Genomic DNA, 21,180 nt, shown 5'->3' with positions numbered 1-21,180 from the left:
TAAAGTACTAGTTCGACCTATTTATGCTTAAATTATAATTAATCTAGTGCTCGCCTTCCTTGGGCTACGATCCTCGAAGTACTTACCTACTCCGTTGTAACTATATTTTAACCTGACCTATATACTTGTAGATACTGTTTTTCACATCTATTGTGCAGGATTTTTACTCTTGACGTTGGCATGTCCGGAGGTGGTCAAGTACTCTTTTAACTTAACCCAAGTCTCTATTGGAACTTGGTAAACGTCACATCCATATTGAGTTGTCTTATCCAAAATTTGTCATTTCCAAGATACCTGCTCGATTATCTCCTAAGCCTTTAACTCTTTTAGTTCACATTCGATTAGTTCCTAACCAGCTTACCTTGTAACCTAACTGGCACGAGACCACAATCACCGGGTGCATTATACTATTGGCATAAACTCATACCTTTAACTCTTCTAGTTCACATTCGATTAGTTCCAAACTAGCTTACCTTGTAACCTAACTGGCATGGGACCACAATCACCGTGTGCATTATACTATTGGTATAAACTCATACCTTAAAAATTAATCTAACATGGAACCCATATCACTTATATTCATTTCTAAGTCTGCCCACTCTAAACACCAAAATGCATTTAGGCGAATACTACTTCGCCAATCATACTTCTTTAAGACTATGCACCGGGTCTTGTGTTTGCCAAAATTGGGGCTTTCTAGGCACACTTATAGAACTCTTGTCTTACTTTATATGTCTTTAACACTTATTAAAATTTTAACACTATATACACTCATGTCTTACTCAATATGTCTTACTACCTTAAACAATATTCGAACAGTAATGCTTCGCTGGGCGGGATGTTACAGTGGAGGTCTAGACATTTTTCTTTTTATCATTTCTCTTTCAAAGTTTCTGCTCCTATCTCTAATATTGTTTCCAGCCTATGAGCTTTGGCTGTCATAGGTGCTAAAATTTTACATTCAGAAGCTGCTACCATAACATAAATTTCATCTTTTAACCCTACTCAAACTTATCATATTTCCTTCTCTGACTGAAACATCTTTTTGGAATATCTACTAAGTCTAACAAATTCTCTTTCATATTCTATAACAGACATCCTTCCTTGCCTAAGATACATAAATTCTTTCTTCATCTGTTCTACATACATCTGGTTCACATACCTTTCTATGAACTTCTTTAGAAGGAACTCCCAATCAATAATCTCTTTAGGAGTCACACTAATCAATGTGTCCCACCATTAATAGGCTTTTCCTTCCAGTAACAATATAACATACAAGAGACTGTCTTCTGGTGTACATTTAAGTTCCTTTATCACCTATAAACCCGAGACAACCACTGCTCAGCTATAATGGGATCATTACCTTTATCACCCATAAATTCCTTAGCACCCGTTTTACGAATTTCGTTCACAGAGTCTCCTTTAGGTGGAGTCACAATAGGTATTGGTGGTCCATGTTGTGTTGGGCAAACCACTTCTGGTTGTAGTTGCTGAGGTTGTTAAGGCTGGGGTGCTTGACTATTCCCCATAAGCTGGTTAAACATCCGTGTCATCATGTAACGCCCCAAGCCCAACTCGATTCACTAGGTTCAGATTTTGTACGTTACTGCACAAAACCTAATCATTAACAAAAATAATTTCCTATTACCTATTTATTTAAACATGTTCTTGGCATTCTAATTAAAAATTTATTACAAGATAGAAACACAAAGATTTATATACTTTTTCATACCAAATTTTACTTAAAATCATGCAGTTTCGATAGAATTTTTATCATAAAATAATTAATTTTTATAAAATAATTAAATTGTATTAAAAATTTGATCATGTTAATTTTTAGTCAATTTTTAAATTATTTTTAGTGAATTTTGATTATTTTTGACAAATTCGTACCAAGGGCAAAAATTGACCTGACAGACACTGTTAGAAGAACAAAACTGAGAAGCAATTCAAAGTAACAAGGAAAAATAATTTCCAGCCTAAGACGGTCCAAATATGTGTATTAATTCATAATTTAATTAATTTTAATTTATTCCCAATTTAATTTGGGCTAAATAAATAAATTTTAATTAATTACGGAAAAAGGGCCCAGTTGAACCAAATTGAGCGAACCGAACCAACCACCAATTGGGAAGCCCAGAACCGTTCAAATGCTAACCCAAATTTGCATTTTTAGTTGATTAAATGAGCTGCAAAAATGCCCTTTGAAGACTTTCAAATTGCATTCAAACCTCACCTTAAATTAAGTCTTTACGGATTTGCCCCAGACTAATTTTAGGAAAGTTGAAAGTCTCAATTTTGCCATGTACGATGGGCGGCCCTGAGGGGGCTCTTTGGCTGCTGAAATTTGATATTTTTAGCAGCCATCCTCAGCTATATAAACCCCCTTTTCTGCCCATTCAAATCATCCCTCATTCACATCTCTTCTCTCACAACTCTTCTTTCCTTTTTCACTTTTTTCTCTCATTTTCCCATTTAAAGTTCCTTGCTCTTGTGCCGATTACTCCTCTTGGGAAAGGGGTCATCTTCAGCCATTTTTGAGCAGCAATTGAGTGTTCATAGCAACCTTGACCAGCGAGGACAACAAAGAAGGAAGAACGGAGCAACCTAGTTAAGCCATGGAAAACCACCAGATTTGATTCTTGTTCCTTATCTCTTTAATTTTTGTTGTTTTTATGATGAAAACCTGTATGAATATTTATTCTATTGGAATGTTTAATTTAATCAGCTTAGGTTGAATTTAATTCGTGTTGGGTTGATTGCATTCCGTCCTCTTAATTTGTTAAATTTATGTTTATGCTGTTATAGGCCTCGGTAAATGTTTGATAAGTAAAACCATGAGTCAGTTATTCTTGCATTACAATTGTAAGATAACTAAAGAATTAATTATTTAAATGCATTGAAATTGTAATTAATGGACACAGTACTTAATTAGTGCATGTTTAATTCTTCTGAGCTAGCTAAAGATTAGATTAGCATTGTATTTAGCGATACATATGCATTGCATAACTTGCAAGATTATTGTGATTAAACTGTTTCAAGGTAAGGATACTTTGTTACGTCACATAGTCTTTTATATGCTTATTAGGTTGAATTAATCGTTTGAATCGACATAGGAATATGCTAGAGATTGTTTAATAATAAGTATGTATGTGCAATAACATGTTTATCTTTATAAATCTGTTTTATTGGTCGAATTGACATAGGAATACGTATAAGAGATGAATGGATTTTTGATTTGTAAATATGTTCATAAGTTAGCAAATTACCGAGTTGCCGTGATTTATTAGTAATAAGTATACGCATAAGTTTAATGATTCTAAGGTAAGGAAATGTAATTAATCCAACACAATTATATCATCTTGATTAAAATTAGCTTTGGAAATCGTGCATTAGAACTTTATTTTATTTTAGTTTTTTTTCTAGTTTTTAATCATTTCCCGAATCCAAATATTTTTATTTCACCAAAGTGTTTAAACTTACTTTCATAAATAATTCTTTTATAGTTCCTATGGGTACGATAACTAGACATTTACTTGTCACTTTATTACTTGTTGCGATTGTGTAAACTTGCAAATTTTCGTCGTTCCAAGTTTTTGGCGCCATTGTCGGGGACTGTTTTAAAAAAAAACCATATTTTGTGAATCTGTTTTTACATTTTGGTTTATTTATTTTCCTGTTTAAATATTTACTTACTTAATCTTTCTGTGATTATTTCAGGTGTTTATGAGTATTGACCAGGTTATCGACTAACTCCTTGTGGACCCTTAAATAGAACGAACCTTTCGACAGTGAGGAAGACAAGCGAACCAGAGAAGGACCGAAGAGATAAACTTTGAGAATATGAATCAAGGAAACGAAGCAAACCTTGCTCAGAATCCTATCCTTATTGCTGATGATAGGAATAGAGCTTTACGACAGTATGGCATACCAGTATTTAACGATCTTAATTCGAGTATTAGGAGACCCAAAATCGAGGCACAACAATTCGAGCTGAAGCTAGTCATGTTCCAAATGCTTTAGACTGTGGGCCAATTTAGTGGAATGCCTACTAAAGATCCTCATATTCACTTAAGACTATTTATGGAAGTGAGCGATTCTTTCAAGTTAGCCGGAGTACTCGAAGATGTATGACGACTGAAGCTGTTCCCATATTTGCTAAGGGATAGAGCTCGTGCCTGGTTGAACTCATTGCCACCGAACTCCATTTCTACATGGCAAGAGTTAGCCGAGAGATTCCTCATGAAATATTTCTCGCCGAGCAAGAATGCCAAGTTTAGGAATGAGATCACTGCCTTCCAACAAATGGATGATGAGCCCCTGTATGAGGCATGGGAAAGGTACAAAGAGTTATTACAAAAGGGCCCTCATCAGGGAATCCCACATTGCATTCCACTTGAGACATTTTATAATGGTCACAACCTCACATGAGGATGGTAGTGGACGCCTCTGCTAATAGTGCTCACCTTTCTAAGTCTTATAATGAGGCTTACGAAATTATTGAGAGGATTGCCAGTAACAATTATCAATGGCCAACCAATCGAGCAGCTTCAGGAAGACGAGTCACTGGAATACATGAAGTGGACGCTCTCACTTCACTCGCATCTCATGTATCTTCAATATCCTCAATGCTTAAGAATCTTACCACTAATGAGTCTAACAGTTTTGCAGCCCAACCACCTAACCAATTTGAGAATATAGCCTGTGTGTATTGTGGGGAAGGAAATTTGTTTGAAGAATGTCCATCGAACCCTAAATCCATATATTATATGGGTAACCAAAACCAAAACTGAGGGAGGAAAGGATTGCCATCCAACTTTTATAACTAATCATGGCGAAATCACCCGAATTTTTCCTGGAGTAACCAAGGGGCTGGAACCAGTAACACTTACGCCCAACCTAGACCAACTCAGCCGCCTAGTTTCCCCCAACAAGTTCAGAAACCAACCCAAGTAGAACCATTCAATAGCTTAGAGAATCTATTGAAGGTATAAATGGTGAAAAATGACGCCACTCTAAGGAATTTGGAGAATCAAGTGGGCCAGCTTGCTACTGAACTTAGGAACTGACCACAAGGTACTCTACCTAGTGACATGGAGAATCTGAGAAATCTAGGGAAGGAACATTGTAAAGCGTTGACATTGAGGAGCGGAAAGAAAGTAGAGCGTAACACTGTCGAAGTTGAAATTCCAGTTTCACCAGAACCAGAATATGTAAATCCTGACAAAGTAACCTTAGGACCAGCTAATTCTGATCAACTAACAATGTCGTTAGATGCAGAATTACCGCCAAAGACGAATTAACCAGAACCAGTCCCAGTAATGAAACCACCACCATCCTACCGTTAAAGACTTCAGAAACAGAAGAAGAAGATTTAATTTAAGAAGTTCCTTGACGTACTCAAGCAACTTTATATCAACATCCCGTTGGTTGAAGCACTTGAGGAAATGCCGAACTACTCAAGTTCATGAAAGATATCTTGTATAAGAAATGAAGACTTAGAGAATTTGAGACGGTAGCTTTGACGAAGGAATGCAGTGCATATTTTCAAGACAAACTACCCCAAAATTGAAGGATCCTAGATATTTTACCATACCGTGCAACATTGGAGCAACATATTGTGGTAAGGCATTATGTGACTTAGGTGCGAGTATCAACTTGATGCCTATGTCAATATTGAGGAAGTTAGGGATGGGAGAAGTTAGACCAACTACAGTTACGCTTCAACTAGCAGATCGATCCTTAGCACATCCAGAAGGAAAAATCAAGAACGTATTGGTACATTTAGATAAGTTTATCTTTAATGCTAACTTTGTAATTCTAGATTTTGAAGCAGACAAAGAAGTACCAATCATCCTAGGAAGGCCGTTCCTAGCAACTAGAAGGACCCTTATTGATGTGCAGAAGGGCGAGCTCACTATACGTGTTTAGGATGATTAGGTAACATTTAACGTATTTAAGTCTATGCGATTTCCTGACACAATGGATGATTACTCTGCAGTGTCTGATTTAGAGGATTTAATAGTGGAGAAAGAACTCAACTGTGTTGAGGACCCACTAGAAAGAATTTTGACATCGGATCCTCCGAATGATGAAGAGGAGGATGAATACTTACCTTTGCTAGAAGCTAATGGAAGGGGATTTAATCCGCAATCTCGTTTTGAATCTTTAGAGTTAGAAAAGAGGGACTATTATCAACCAAAAGCGTAGATCGGTGAGCCACATAAATTAGAACTCAAGGTATTACCTTCTCATTTAAAATACGTTTATTTAGGTAACGCTTCTACTCTGCCTGTGATTGTTTCTGCAAAATTGACCATAAAGTAAGAAAAGAAACTTATCTTAGTTTTGAAAAAATTCAAGAAGGCCATCAGATGGACCATAGCTGATATTCTCGGTATTAGTCCATCTGTATGCATGCACAAGATTATCCTTGAAGGTGGCAAAAAGGGATGATCGATGGACAACGGAGACTGAACCCTATCATGAAGGACGTAGTAAAAAAAGATATCATGAAGTAGTTAGATGCGAGTATCATCTATCCCATCTTAGACAGTTCATGGGTAAGCTCGGTCCAGTGCGTGCCAAAAAAAGAGGTATCACGGTCGAAGAGAACGAGAACAACGAGTTGATATCGACTAGAACGGTTATGGGATGGAGAATTTGCATCGATTACCGAAAGCTGAACAAGGCGACTAGGAAAGATCACTTTCCTTTGCCGTTCTTGGACCAGATGTTGGATAGACTCGTAGGAAGAGATTAATACTATTTTCTCGATGGATGCTTAGGGTATAATCAGATTATAGTAGCACTGGAAGATCAACACAAAACGACATTCACCTGCCCGTACAGTACGTTTGTATTTAGACGCATGCCATTTGGTTTATGAAATGCACCTGCTACATTTCAAAGATGTATGATGTCTATTTTTATTGACATGGTTAAGAAATATTTGGAAGTTTTTATGGACGATTTTTCAGTATTCAAAGATACTTACGATGATTGCTTAGCTAATCTAAGGTACTAAGGCGATGCGAAAAAACGAATCTCGTACTCAACTGGGAAAAGTGCCATTTTATGCTACGAGAAAGAGTTGTTCTAGGGCATCGGATAATGAGACATGGGATTGAGGTAGACAAAGCAAAGGTAGACGTTATTGAGAAACTCCCACCTCTAACATCTGTAAAGGGTATTAGGAGCTTTTTGGGTCACGCCGGTTTTTATCGAAGATTTATCAAGGACTTCTCCAAAGTGGCTAAACCTTTATGAAAATTATTGGAGAAGGACTTTATATTCAAATTTGATGAGGAATGCTTAAAAGCCTTCAACGATTTGAAGATTCGATTAGTCACGGCACCCATAATCGTCACACCAGACTGGGATTTGCTATTTGAATCGATGTTTGACGCAAGTGACTTCGCAATTGGAGTTGTCTTGGGCCAGCGAAGGAACAATGTTTTTCATCCCATGTACTATACAAGTCAAACCCTAACAGGAGCTCAACTGAATTATACAGTAACAGAAAAAGAGTTACTTGCTATTGCGTTTGCTTTCGACAAGTTTCGATTTTATCTGGTAGGTACCAAAGTGACTGTCTATACAGACCACTCGACAACTAAGTATTTACTTGCGAAGAAAGACACTAAGCCGAGGCTGATCTGATGGGTACTTCTACTTCAAGAGTTTGATCTAGAAATTCAAGATCGAAAGGGAGTCGAAATCAAGTAGCAGATCACTTGTCTAGACTGGAGCCACAAGAAGGGAATTCTCCTCTTATACCAATTCAGGAGACGTTTCCAGATGAACATATCCTGAAGGTAAATCATGTACATAATACCCCTTGGTTTGCTGATATTGGTAACTATTTAGTTTGTGGTTTGATGCCAATTGATAAGACGTATCAACAAAAGAAAAAGTTTCTTCACGATGTGAAGTACTATTTTTAGAAAGAGCCATATGTGTTTAAAAAGTGTGCAGATTAGATAATCAGAAGATGCGTGGTAGAAGATAAATATCGAAGATTTTATACCACTGTCACTCAACTCCAAGTGGGGGACACTTCGGAGAAACACGTACAGCAGCCAAAGTATTGCAAGCCGGATTCTTTTGGCCAATACTATTCAAGGATGCATATACTTACGTGAAGAGCTGTGATTGATGTCAAAGGGTTGGAAATGTCATCAGCAGAAATGAGATGCCTCGAACAAACATCATTGAGGTAGAGTTATTGGATGTATGGGGTATTAACTTTCTTGGTCCTTTTCCTCCGTCTTGTGGTCACAAGTACATACTAGTAGCAGTAGACTATGTGTCTAAGTGGGTTGAGGCTGAGGCATATCCGAAAAACGATGCTAAGGTTATGATGAAGTTTCTGCAGAAGCATGTGTTCACAAGGTTTGGAACTCCAAGAGCTATCATCAGTGATGAAGGATCCCACTTTGTGAACAAGGTGGTTAAAATGGTTATTAGACAAGCACGGAATGAAACACAAGGTTGCAACAGCTTACCATCCGCAGATAAATGGGGAAGCTGAACTGGCAAATAAGGAGATCAATACTTGAGAAGGTAGTCTGCCCGAACCGACGAGATTGGTCCAAAAGACTAGATGATGTTTTATGGGCTTACAGAACAACATACAAGACACCTTTAGGAATGTCACCCTATATGTTGGTCTTTGGGAAAGTCTGTCATCTACCTCTGGAGTTAGACCACAAAGCTTACTAGGCTCTTTGACTACTCAACCTAGATCTTAAGCTTGCTAGAGAGAAATGGATGCTCCAAATCAACGAACTAGAGGAATTCCAAATGTTCTCATACAAAAATACCAAATTACTCAAAGAAAGACTTAGGAAATTGCATGACAAGCACATTCGAGTTAGAGAATTCGAAGCAGGTCAGCAAGTCTGATTATTTAATTCCAGGTTGAAGTTCTTCCCAGGTAAGTTAAAATCACGTTGGTCCGGTCCATTTACGATTCAGCACGTCTATCCATATGGAGTTGTTGAACTCCAAGGTAAGGGAGGTAATTTCCAAGTCAATGCTTAGTGGTTGAAACATTACTACGGAGAAAAACCTGAACGGGATCAAATCTTGTTCAGTTTCTCATATATTTAAATTTTCTTCTTTTTAATAAATTATTTAGGGTATATTTTCGGGTTTATTATGTTTAAATAAATTTTTTCTAGGAGATTGGAACTTAAGCGGGACCGCTTGTGACCCCTCCAATCTTTCTAGGAATTGATTTTTACATAAATTTTCGAGAAATTATCCCTTGAATGACAAAATAAATTTTTAATTTTTCAAATAAAAGGGTCAAATTTTAATCCAAGTTTTAAATTACAACTCAATTTCAAATTTTCATTAAGTCTAGGGACTTAATTGAATTATTTTTAAAATTTGGTTGCTGATTTCGTAAATAATATAAACTAGGTGCTTCTTTTTGTAAATATTTCCAAAAGGCATCTAAAATAAATATTTTTTTAATATATATATTTATATAAATATGGTAAACTTTAATATATAATTATATCTCTTATAATTTATATATTAATTTTTATCAACTTAGCATAGAATTAGGATTAGTTTAATTTTAATCATATTTTATTCTTGTTTTAATAATTTAATAGCAATTGATAATTTTATTATTAATTGTTGTTAACTTTGAGTAGGACTAGACTTAGAATATTTAAATTATTAAATTTCTCTAAGAATTTTACTTTAATTCCTACTTCTCCCATTATAAATTCCACCCTTACTTCCCCCCATTCATTCACCACTCAAAACCCCAAAGCACCAAATCCCTCAAGTGCCGCAAGCCTCAATCGCATATTGCTTGGCTAGCAGCCTCAGCATGCCACACGCCCCAGCCCCAACAGTCGCCAAGGTTGTGTCCTGCCCCTGTGCGCCACACCTGTTCACGTCTCAGTGCATCAGGCCTGCTTGCCGAAGGTCCCACACGCTGCTGCTTGCACGCAACCCCTGCTGCGTGTTGCTACCCGCTTTTGTACCCATCCGCCCACACACCTAGCAGCCTTCCAACACTTCTGCAGTACACACCTTCACCCATCCTTAGCCAAATCCTCCAACTTACCTTAAATCGACCTCTTTTACTTTTAATTGTTTTTTTAAAAAAATATACTCGAAAGAAAATAGATGTACAAAAGAGCATGTAAATGTAAAATAAGTTGGTGTATTGAAGGTAAAAATTTTGAAGGTTCGATTTTACGCTGAGTCTAGGGTTTTTAAGCCAAAATTTATCTATCTTTTTACCTACCCATAGCCTAGCCACATTACAACCTTAATAAAGACCTATTGATTCAAGTTTCTATGCTACCTACATTAGTGGATAGAAATTGCTAAGATCAACATATGAAGACATAAGTTAAACTTAAAGATTGTAGCTTAGTCTTGAATAAGGGAATAAAAAAAAATCAAATTGGTAAGGGTTAACATGTCCTTCTTAAAGAGGCATTTAGTCTAATTTTGCTATTATAATAGTTTTTGGATGTAATTTAACGATATGCATACTTAAGTAGCATAATTTTCAAATTTCTTATTTTTGAGCCTAAGTATATTAAATTCATAATTTTGAGAAGAAAGTTGTTCGAAGGAATTCTTCAAAAGTGTTTCTGAGAAATTCTTTCCGATATTTGTGCATTACTCGGGACAAGCAATGATTTAAGTTTGGGGGTGTGGAAACACAAAGATTTATATACTTTTTCATACCTAATTTTACTTAAAATCATGCATTTTCGATAGAATTTTTGTCATAAAATAACTAATTTTTATAAAATAATTAAATTGTATTAAAAATTTGAACATGTTAATTTTTAGTCAATTTTACAATTATTTTTAATGAATTTTGATTATTTTTGACAGATTTGTACGAAGGGCGAAAATTGACCCGATAGACACCGTTAGAAGAACAAAATCGAGAAGAATTCGAAGTAACAAGGAAAAATAATTTCCAGCCTAAGATGGTCCAAATATGTGTATTAATTCATAATTTAATTAATTTTAAGTTATTCCCAATTTAATTTGGGTTAAATAAATTAATTTTAATTAATTATGGAAAAAGGGCCCAGTTGAACCGCACCAGTTAAACCAAATTGAGCGAATCGAACCAGCCACCAATTGGGCAGCCCAGAACCGTTCAAATGCTGACCCAAATCAGAATTTTTATCTGATTAAATGAGCTTCAAAAAGGCCCTTGGAAGACTTCCAAATTGCATTCAAACCTCACCTTAAATTAAGGCTTTACGGATTTGCCCTAGGCTAATTTTAGCAAAGTTGAAAGTCTCAACTTTGCCATGTAGGATGAGCGGCCATGAGGGGGCTCTTTGGCTGCTGAAATTTGATATTTTTAGCAGCCATCCTCAGCTATATAAACCCCCCTTTGCTGCCCATTCAAATCATCCCTCATTCACATCTCTTCTCTCACAACTCTTCTCTCCTCTCTCACTTTTTTCTCTCATTTTCCCATTCAAAGTTCCTTGCTCTTGTGCTGATTTCTCCTCTTGGGAAAGGGGTATTCTTCAGCCATTTTAGAGCAGCAATTGAGTGTTCATAGCAGCCATGACCGGCAAGGACAACAAAGAAGGAAGAACAGAGCAACCTAGTCAAGCCACGAAAAACCACCGGATTTGATTCTTGTTCCTTGTCTCTTTAATTTTTGTTGTTTTTATGATGAAAATTTCTATGACTATTTATGCTATTGGAATGGTTAATTTAATCAGCTTAGGTTGAATTTAATTCGTTTTGGGTTGATTGCATTCCGTCCTCTTAATTTGTTAAATTTATGTTTATGCTGTTATAGGCCTCGGTAAAATGTTTGATTAAGTAAAACCATGATTGAGTTATTCTTGCATTACAATTGTAAGATAACTAAAGAATTAATTATTTAAACGCATTGAAATTGTAATTAATGGACACAGTACTTAATCAGTGCATGTTTAATTCTTCTAAGTTAGCTGAAGATGAGATTAGCATTGTATTTGGCGATACATATGCCTTGCATAACTTGCAAGATTATTGTGATTAAACTGTTTCAAGGTAAGGATACTTTGTTACCTCACATAGTCTTTTATATGCTTATTAGGTTGAATTAATCGTTTGAATCGATATAGGAATATGTGAGAGATTGTTTAATCTAATAAGTATGTATGTGCAATAACATGTTTATCTTTATAAATCCGTTTTATTGGTCGAATTGACATAGGAATATGTATAAGAGATGAATGGATTTTTGATTTGTAAATATGTTCATAAGTTAGCAAATTACCGAGTTGCCGTGATTTATTAGTAATAAGTATAAGCATAAGTTTAATGATTCTAAGGTAAGGAAATGTAATTAATCCAACACAATTATATCATCTTGATTAAAATCATCTTTTCAAATTGTGCATTAGAACTTTATTTTATTTTATTTTATTTTAGTTTTTTTTCTAGTTTTTAATCAATTCCCGAATCCAAATATTTTTATTTCACCAAAGTGTTTAAACTTACTTTCATAAATAATTATTTTACAGTCCCTGTGGTACAATAACTCGACATTTACTTATAACTTTATTACTTGTTGCGATTGGGTACACTTGCACATTTTCGTCGTTCCACAAGAAGACAAGGGTAGTATTTAAAATATATCTGATTACATCAATGTGGATACAAAATTTAATAAGTTAGAACATTTATTTTATACTGAATCAAAAGGTGTATCCCTAGACTACACCACATATCCATTGTATGAAAAATAGCCCACTCTGCCACCACCTTGGCGTACTCCTGGCATCATCCCTCCAAGCGAAGTCTCCTCTCAGATACCTGAAAAGCAATAACAAATCTTGTAAGTACATGAGTACTTAGTGAGCTCATTATAACTATACTTTCATGGATTCTTTGCAATCTTGTATGAACTATAGTTTGCCAATTATTCTGCATCATTTATTTCAGTGAATACCACCATAGAATACCATTTTCTTAAAATCCAACTATCCTACTATAATAGCCCATTTTTTGATAATGTAAAAAATAGTAGTTTCAGGGCCACAAATTCGACGAGAAAGTTTGAGAATATTATCATTTAATATTTTTGACTCAAATATGGTATTAAATTGAATGTTGAATTGGCAATTTATGTTATATGAATAAATAATTAGGTTTAAGTGGTAAGACCCTAAAGTCAAGTGGTTTTAGAAAATGAGGTATTAGGACCACATTTTTATAAAAATGAGCCGTAAATATTTTTATTAAATATTTATGGAGTGTTATTAAGGTCTTATTAAAGTTTCATTAAGAAATTTGATGTTTAATGGGTAAATTTGATGAAAAGGACTAAATCATAAAAAAGTGTAAAAGTTGAGTTGTACTTGTTAAAAGGGTCAAATGGCTAAGAAAATTTAAAGTAAATGGACTTAATTAGTAATTATAACATATTTAATGTTAGTGGACAAGTATGAACATGATTTGGTTGATTTTTAAAGTTAATGACTAAGGTTAAAATGGTAATTTGATAAATAAAACTTAAATTAAATAAAACAAATTTGGTTTGATCTTTTCTAACCATCTTCTCCACTAAAAAATGAATGAAGGAATGGCCATTTTTAGGTTTCTAAGCTTCGGTTTGAGTTCTTCTTACATGGTATGTGTATTTGATCCCATTTTTAATGATTTTTACGTTTTTGATATCGTTGTAGCTTAATCTAGCTAGCCTGGGGGTCAGTTTGTAAAGTTGTTAAATGTTTAAAATTGTACCATTGATGAAATTTAGATGTTCTGGAAATTTTATGGTAGAATCTTAAGCTTGGTTGCTAGATAAGACTTTCTGTAAAGTAATTTTTGGTAATTTTAATGTTTAAGGATTAAAATGTGAAAATAGTAAAAGTACAAGGATTTAATGTGTAATAATAGAAAATATGGGCTGTAGTAAGGTTCCAATAAATTCGGCTAAGATTGAAATTGAGTAAAAATGGTTAATTTGCATGTTTTAGGGTTAGGGATTAAATTGAATAAAAGTAAAATGTTGGGGGTAATTTTGTAAAAATTTAAAAATTGCTTAATTGCATAAAATGAATTGGTTTTGCTGTCTGAGTTAATGAATTGAATGAAATTATTAATTTAGATCAAGAACAAATGGGAAATCGAGGAAAAGAGAAAATTATCAAATAACCCCTATATTCAGTCATTGTTGTAATTTAGCCAGGTAAGTTCATGTGAACTGTATTCCGTATACTATTATTTAAATTGAATACTTATTTTTTTGTTTTAATATAAATCAATTAATATACCAATGTAACGAGGTAATGATTAATTGACGAATCTCGAGTCTCGATTGAACCTTAGGAATTCGTAGGATACTAATGACATGTCATTAGGGATTTCATGTTTTGGATGCTGGTCTTGAATGTCCTACTGATGGCTAAGGTATTGCATTTGTTGCGGGTACTCTACAGCTTGTGTGAGCAGGATCGTGTAGCTTAATCCACAGCTCGTGTGAGCAATGATGTAAAGGAAATGTTATGGTTATATGTTTCAGCACACTTCGTGTGAGCTTTCTCGAGTATCCAGTGATATTCTAAATGGTTCAACGGGCATGAAAAGGAAAGGAAATGTAAGTATTCAAATGAAATATATCATGTACTTATAAAAAGGAAATGGTGATTTAAATGGTGTGAACAAATATGTAAGTTACTTGTTATGGATGAACTCATTTGAAACATGTATAAATGCACTAACTTGTAGATTGATGATGTTGTTTAGGCTTATGTCAAGCTTGTGGTTATGGTTGATTTTCATGCTTATGCTTTGTACTATGCAAATGAAACGAGTAAGAAAGGAATGAAACAGGTAAGAAAAAGGAATGGAACGATAAATGACTTAATGGAAAGATTCATAACTATATGAAAAGGTTGATGCTTATGTAATGTATGAAAGCTATTTATGTTATAAATGAGTTTATATGATTGTCAATGGATCTACTAACATGTGAGCTTGATGATGCTTGATTAGGCATATATTAAAATCATGGTATTGGAAACGGTAAGTAAGCAAATGGAATAAAACATGATCGTATGGTAATGATGAAGAATTAAATGTTATGTTCATATATATTTGGTGGAGTTCATATGTATCTTGAACAAGTATGCTAAGTTTTGAGTTTGATGGTGTTGCATAGGCTTTATTAAACTTATGGCATTGTTAAAGGTTTATAAAATTTTGTAAAGTTCATTATGGAAATGGTATATTATGCTTAAAGTTTATATGAGCTTACTAAGCATTCTTTGCTTACGTCATTATTTTCCATAACTTCATAGATTATCGGAAGCTCGTTGAGCAGGCCATTGTAGTCAATTTTTTTGTAACTTTTTCATAAACTTTCCAAATGATTTCAAATTGGTCCAAATTGTTTCTAAGTTATTCCTAAGGCCTCGAGGGCTCAATTTAGGGACTGTATGTATGTGAATGATTATTTATGATATGTTTATGATAATTTCTGAAATGTATGTTTAAGTGTTCTGTTAATACGGTAATGCTTCGTAACCCTAATCCGGCGACAGATACAAGTTAGGGGGTGTTACACCTACTCTTGTCATACTCCAGCTTCCTTATCTATCTAATTGAGGAATCCTTCCAAACATTTCATAAATCTCTTATCCCCTAATAATTTCTTAACAGTACATACCTTCAGAAGCTACTTCCAATAATCCTTGCCTTAACTCATACTCTTATCTCAAACAGTTTCTCACTAACATTTAACACGGGCGGATACATATATGTTTAGCAAATACTTACGTTGGATATAATACCATCAATTCATACTCATACATACCCTAGTTCAGTACCACACATATCCATACGAATAAATCAATGTATAGACCACTCTAAAAAATTCCATATTGTGATACATCAAGATCCCATAATTCAAGATAACATTAACTCTGATTCAGAACAATTCTAGAAGAAGATACAATACCCCTCACTTTCCATATTTACAGATCATCAAATCAGATACTCTTCTTGACATACAGATACATATTTTTTTTCACGGAAACCCTTAAGACTTAGTCACTTAAACCAGAACATATCAATATAGCATCATAACTTTACTTAATATAGAACTAAAAGAATTTAATCAAATCTTGCAATAATGATAGGCATTTAGATTCAACTCTTACAAGGCATTCTTGAGAATTCATGCGACAAAGGTCTAACAGAACATGCCTTACAAGCAATCATACAGAGTCTCATGTTTATTGTTCCTACGGACTTCACAGAATACATCGAAGGCAAACAAACGATATACCATACACACCATAAGTCTTTATTACAGAACACACCACAAAGGTGACCCGTACAGAGTACACCACAAAGGCCTTATATACAAAGTATGCCACAAAGGCAATTCATTCAGAGTATGACACAAAGGCTGACAGGATGACACATAGGCATCCCAAAACTGTCGTGTTTGTGATATGGATTTGCCTAAACTCACATTGAGTGATGTTTGCCCATCATCGCCCTGGGACATGCAGAGAGCCCCATTAGATGAAATGCCATTTAATAGATATTTTTCAGAGTATGTCATGGCCATGTATTTTTTCCTTTAGTGTTTCATATCAGAGTTTGTGTTTATGGTTCCAACTGACTTCCTTATATATCACCGCGGTTCCTCGACTCACTTTAGAACCTCTATGAACCAGACACATCCCAAACCTAAGATTTCATAAGTCCATAACATTCTTCATACATTCCACATAATTTATTTTCTAGAAGACTAACTTATATCTTAATATAATCTTAAATTTATTCCTATGGTTGTAAAATATCATATTCATACTATACTATCTATGATTTCCAGTTTCCAGTTTCCAGTTTGATCACTTTCATATAAATATACTTTAGTATGGACAGTATACATGCAAGAGTCAAAGTAGAGACTCATCTAATTCTCATTAGCGACAGTTCAAAACTCCAAATCTGGATATCCATTTTGAACTAGCAACAACCACTACTTTTAGAACCTAAGAACATCATTTAGACTCATTCGTATACAGTTTACCATCAATTCAAACCCTGACAACTCCCATGAAAAGCCTTATACTTACATTATTACTGTTCAATTACCACATACATATTTACTTTTTCAGAACTTAACATGCAGAGTTGAAATGCTTACCCTAATGCGAAATAACCACTGACCATAAGAGAACCATAACTTCTAGATCATCGATGAAAGATACTTTTAGACTTGAGGAAGGTATCACTAAATACCAGTTAAGGAAGAGGAAGAAGAAAGAAAAATCCTTTCAGAAATCATCTCTCACATATAAGTATGACTCAACTTACTTAGTGGAATTTAACAAGTATCATACGCATCAGAACTTGCCTTCTTATTAGCCTACTGTTCCCTTCATCATACTTATCAGGCTATGCTATACAATTAGTTTCTAACCAGATTACTTGGAATCAAACTAACACAGTATTCTATACAAACCAGACGTATTATACCTTGGGCGAATACTCATTCCATACTTACCCTTTGTCAGTTAACACGAACTTCTCTTTAATATAGCATAATATCATGAAGTCAAATTCTTACTAACTCAAGTAGCAGTTACTATACGCCCAAAACGTTAGATTCGCCAGAATTAAGTGCTACACATCATCGTAAACAAAACATTCCTGAAAGCATTTCTAGCTGCTTCTAGGCCAGCTGTAGGTGCTTGTTTTGGAACAAGAGGCACACGGCTTTCAATTCTTCTCTAAATCCTTCAAACATATTTTTCAATGCTACAAGAAAATTTTGATTAGTTTAACACACTCATGGACTAAGCCAGAAGCATATCATGTATGATGGGGCATGACTCAGCCTTTGATTTTCAAAGAATTAGCTCAACCTTGGCTCTGATACCAAACTTGTAACACGCCAGACCCAAACCTATAATAGGATCCGAGTATGGTGTCACTACTTAAAATCAATTTAACTTTAAAACATTTTGGCAGAAACTTTATATAATTGTTACAAAGCTATAAATATAAAACATATGTTAGTTGTTACTTTACTAAGTTTTGAAAGAAAACATCAACAATTTTAAAATATTATACAAACCATATGGTGTATAAATTCAGATATAATAACTTTATTAAACAAAATATATTAATTTAAAATCAAGAATTAATACTTCATAGAAATATAAAAAAATAGAGACTTATCAAAATAGAAGTTGTTTGTACAAATCATTTACAAATACACTATTGCACCACCCCTATAAGTCATGCATGATACGAAACAAAGCAGTCAGGTTACAATAGTATTAGTAATCTAGCGTAGTCCTTCTCCTTTAGTCAACAAGCTTGAGAAAGAAAAGGTAACAAAGTAAGTTCATACGAACTTAGTGACTTCCAAAGAGAAATCATGCATAACGTTATTGATATCACATTTGAATATTTTTGAAGGATTTACACACATTCACATAGTATGCGCAATGACGTATACAGAACATAGACAAACTCAGTACACCAACTTACTTATTACTTGGGCATATACGGTACGTTGACACAACACAACTTAGACAAATCCATTCTCATGCTAGCCACATCCCCAGAATTAATAATTAGAAGCATACCATTTATTCTTATTCACATACACTCTCCCCCTTAACTCATATCATTTTCATCTAGAACAACATTTTTTATCATGATCTACTAATCTGGTTTGCAATATAGTTGCCTTACCGGAGGCTACACAAACATATCTCCTCATCTCCATCACCTCATATCATTTCATATCATATCATACGTATTAGAAGCAAATGGTAGTGGCTTAAGCATGAGGAATGACGCTTACTTTATATCACAGACAGACTATACTCAAACTAAAGACTTTGGATAACCATTACCCACATAACATCTTTCATCCATTACAGAGGAGGATTATGTACCTTACACGAATTATAAAATTAAGAAAATTACAACACATGGAAGTAAGATGGAACTCACCAAAAACTTTATCACAAACCTATAAAGCAGGTCCTTTGCCTTTATCACTTGGACCTTCGTTAACTTCTTGGGCTAAAATAAAGATAATTAAACATATCAGATTATCAATTGATCAAACCTAATCATGTATGTAAAAATCAACAATGCTTAATCCAAAATCAGAAAGTTTTCTTCTTCACACTCTATTCTAACATCTATGCATGCAGAATGAGGAACACATAAACGACTTAGAGGGTAACCTAGGATTCATTAGTAATTACCAGTGAGTTGGTACAAATGTAGAAGTTAGCTGAATATTGCGAACCTTACTTCGAAAAGGTTTACTAAACTTAGTTGCTTAAAAATTTTTTCAGAGGAAATCAAGGAAGAAGAAGAAAACATAAAAGTGTTCAGAAAGACCATTATCCTTATATACTTCAGCTCGGAGACAAGCATTAGTGGAAAAATAAGATAATTCCACTAACTCTCTTGATTCCTAGGATTAAGTGCACTTAACATAATTTAAGTCTTATCATCTACAATAGTCTAGTTATGTTCTAATTAAATCTTAACTTAACTAACCAAATTACCATACTTAAATAATAAACAAATCTAAACAGTTGCGAACTTAACGAGTTCACCCAAAGCATCTGAGTTAGGTAGATAGTTAACAGATGAGTTCGCTCAACCACAAAAATTGTCAAAACTTAGAGTTCACCAAATGAAACAATACACATAATTCTATACTTAGCCAGACAAACATTTTACTTACTTATATCTATCCTTATTTTACCAACTATACACAAAATAGTAACAAAAAACAAATGCTTCGCTAGGTGGGCTATTATATTAATGTTCAATTATGTGTAATACATGTTTATAATACGATATTTAATCATTTCCATGTTTTATACAAGCTTACGAAAGCTTTATTTCTAACCCAAAGTCAAATTAGGACCAACTTGTAATATCCTCAAAATCTCGGGTTAACATCACGACTTCTGGGGTTCCTCATCTTGATGCAACATACTGACTTGGTCTCGTCACAACAAAAAATGCTCGACGTCACGTCATGACCATCTGTTTGGAATTTATTCAAATTACACCAATTCAAAATGTCCTAACCAATTGACCAAGCTCACTTTCAACCTGCTAAAGACATAACAACACATTTTAATACTTCATATACTGTCTTAAATGGTTTGTCCCAACCAATTCATCAATTTTAGCATTCATTTTAAGAACTAATCTAACATAAAAGTCCATTTCTATCACTTACGTAACTACCCGGTTTCCAATGGTGTCAAAATTACGATTTCGAAATGTCATTTCTATAAACTATGTTCATAAATATTAATATTTAATATTTACAGGACTAGAATAGGAACATATTAAAATTTGGTCTAGTAACTTTGTTTAATTGATAGTTAATTGAGGTCCAAGTGTAATGATCCTAAAGTTAGTGGTATTGGAAAATACGATTTTGGGACGTCGTTTCCATAAATCGAACTCGTAAACATTTTTATTAAATATTTATGAAATTATAGTAGAAATTAATTAAATTTTAGATAGTTAATTTTATCGAATTAGTGATTAACTATGGTACAAGGACTAAATTGTAAAAGTGGTAAAAGTTTAATTGCTAAAGAATCTCTAATTATAAATTAAATTAAGGGCTTAAAGTGTCAATTTTACCACCAAATGAAGTTTAGTGGACTATGGCTTAATGAATAATAGATTAATGTTATAAATTTAATAAAATAAAATATACAATAAAATTTGGTTAGTGGAGAGAAAGAGAAACATTTTCTCAGCCTCTCCATCAAGAGGCCAGATTAGAAGAATGAAGAATAACGGGTTTCGGCCATAGGTGGTCAAATTTAAAGATTTAAATTAGTTAGTGCAATTTAGTTATTTTCTTATAAGTTTTATGTTTTTGAAATCTTGAGAGCTTAATCTAACTGACATGTGTGTTATTTTTTTGGAATTGTTAAAGATTTAGGAAGTTTTCATTGATAAATATATGAATTTTTAGGTATTAAATTGAAAGATTTTAAACTTAGGAGTGAAAAAGGATTTAATTGTGAAGTTAATTTATAGTTTTGTAGAATAGGGAGTAAAATACATGAATTTCAAAATTGGTGATTGAATTGAGAAATTAGAGGTCCTAAATAAACTATAGTGAAATTGGGATAGAAATTTGAGCTC

At 34.0% G+C, this 21,180-nt stretch overlaps 1 non-coding gene across 1 annotated transcript; it reads right to left on the bottom strand.

Annotated features, from left to right (window-relative positions):
• Positions 1-4,272: 4,272 nt before the first annotated feature.
• LOC121220502 (small nucleolar RNA R71) lies at positions 4,273-4,379 on the bottom strand. Its single transcript, XR_005917707.1, has one exon. It is a non-coding gene; the product is annotated as a small nucleolar RNA R71 (small nucleolar RNA).
• Positions 4,380-21,180: the final 16,801 nt, after the last annotated feature.

The sequence above is a fragment of the Gossypium hirsutum genome, chromosome D08, assembly GCF_007990345.1.
Source record: "Gossypium hirsutum isolate 1008001.06 chromosome D08, Gossypium_hirsutum_v2.1, whole genome shotgun sequence".
Taxonomy (NCBI): domain Eukaryota; kingdom Viridiplantae; phylum Streptophyta; class Magnoliopsida; order Malvales; family Malvaceae; genus Gossypium; species Gossypium hirsutum.
Note: the sequence above shows the minus strand (reverse complement) of the source record. Positions and strands in the feature narration are given on the sequence as shown.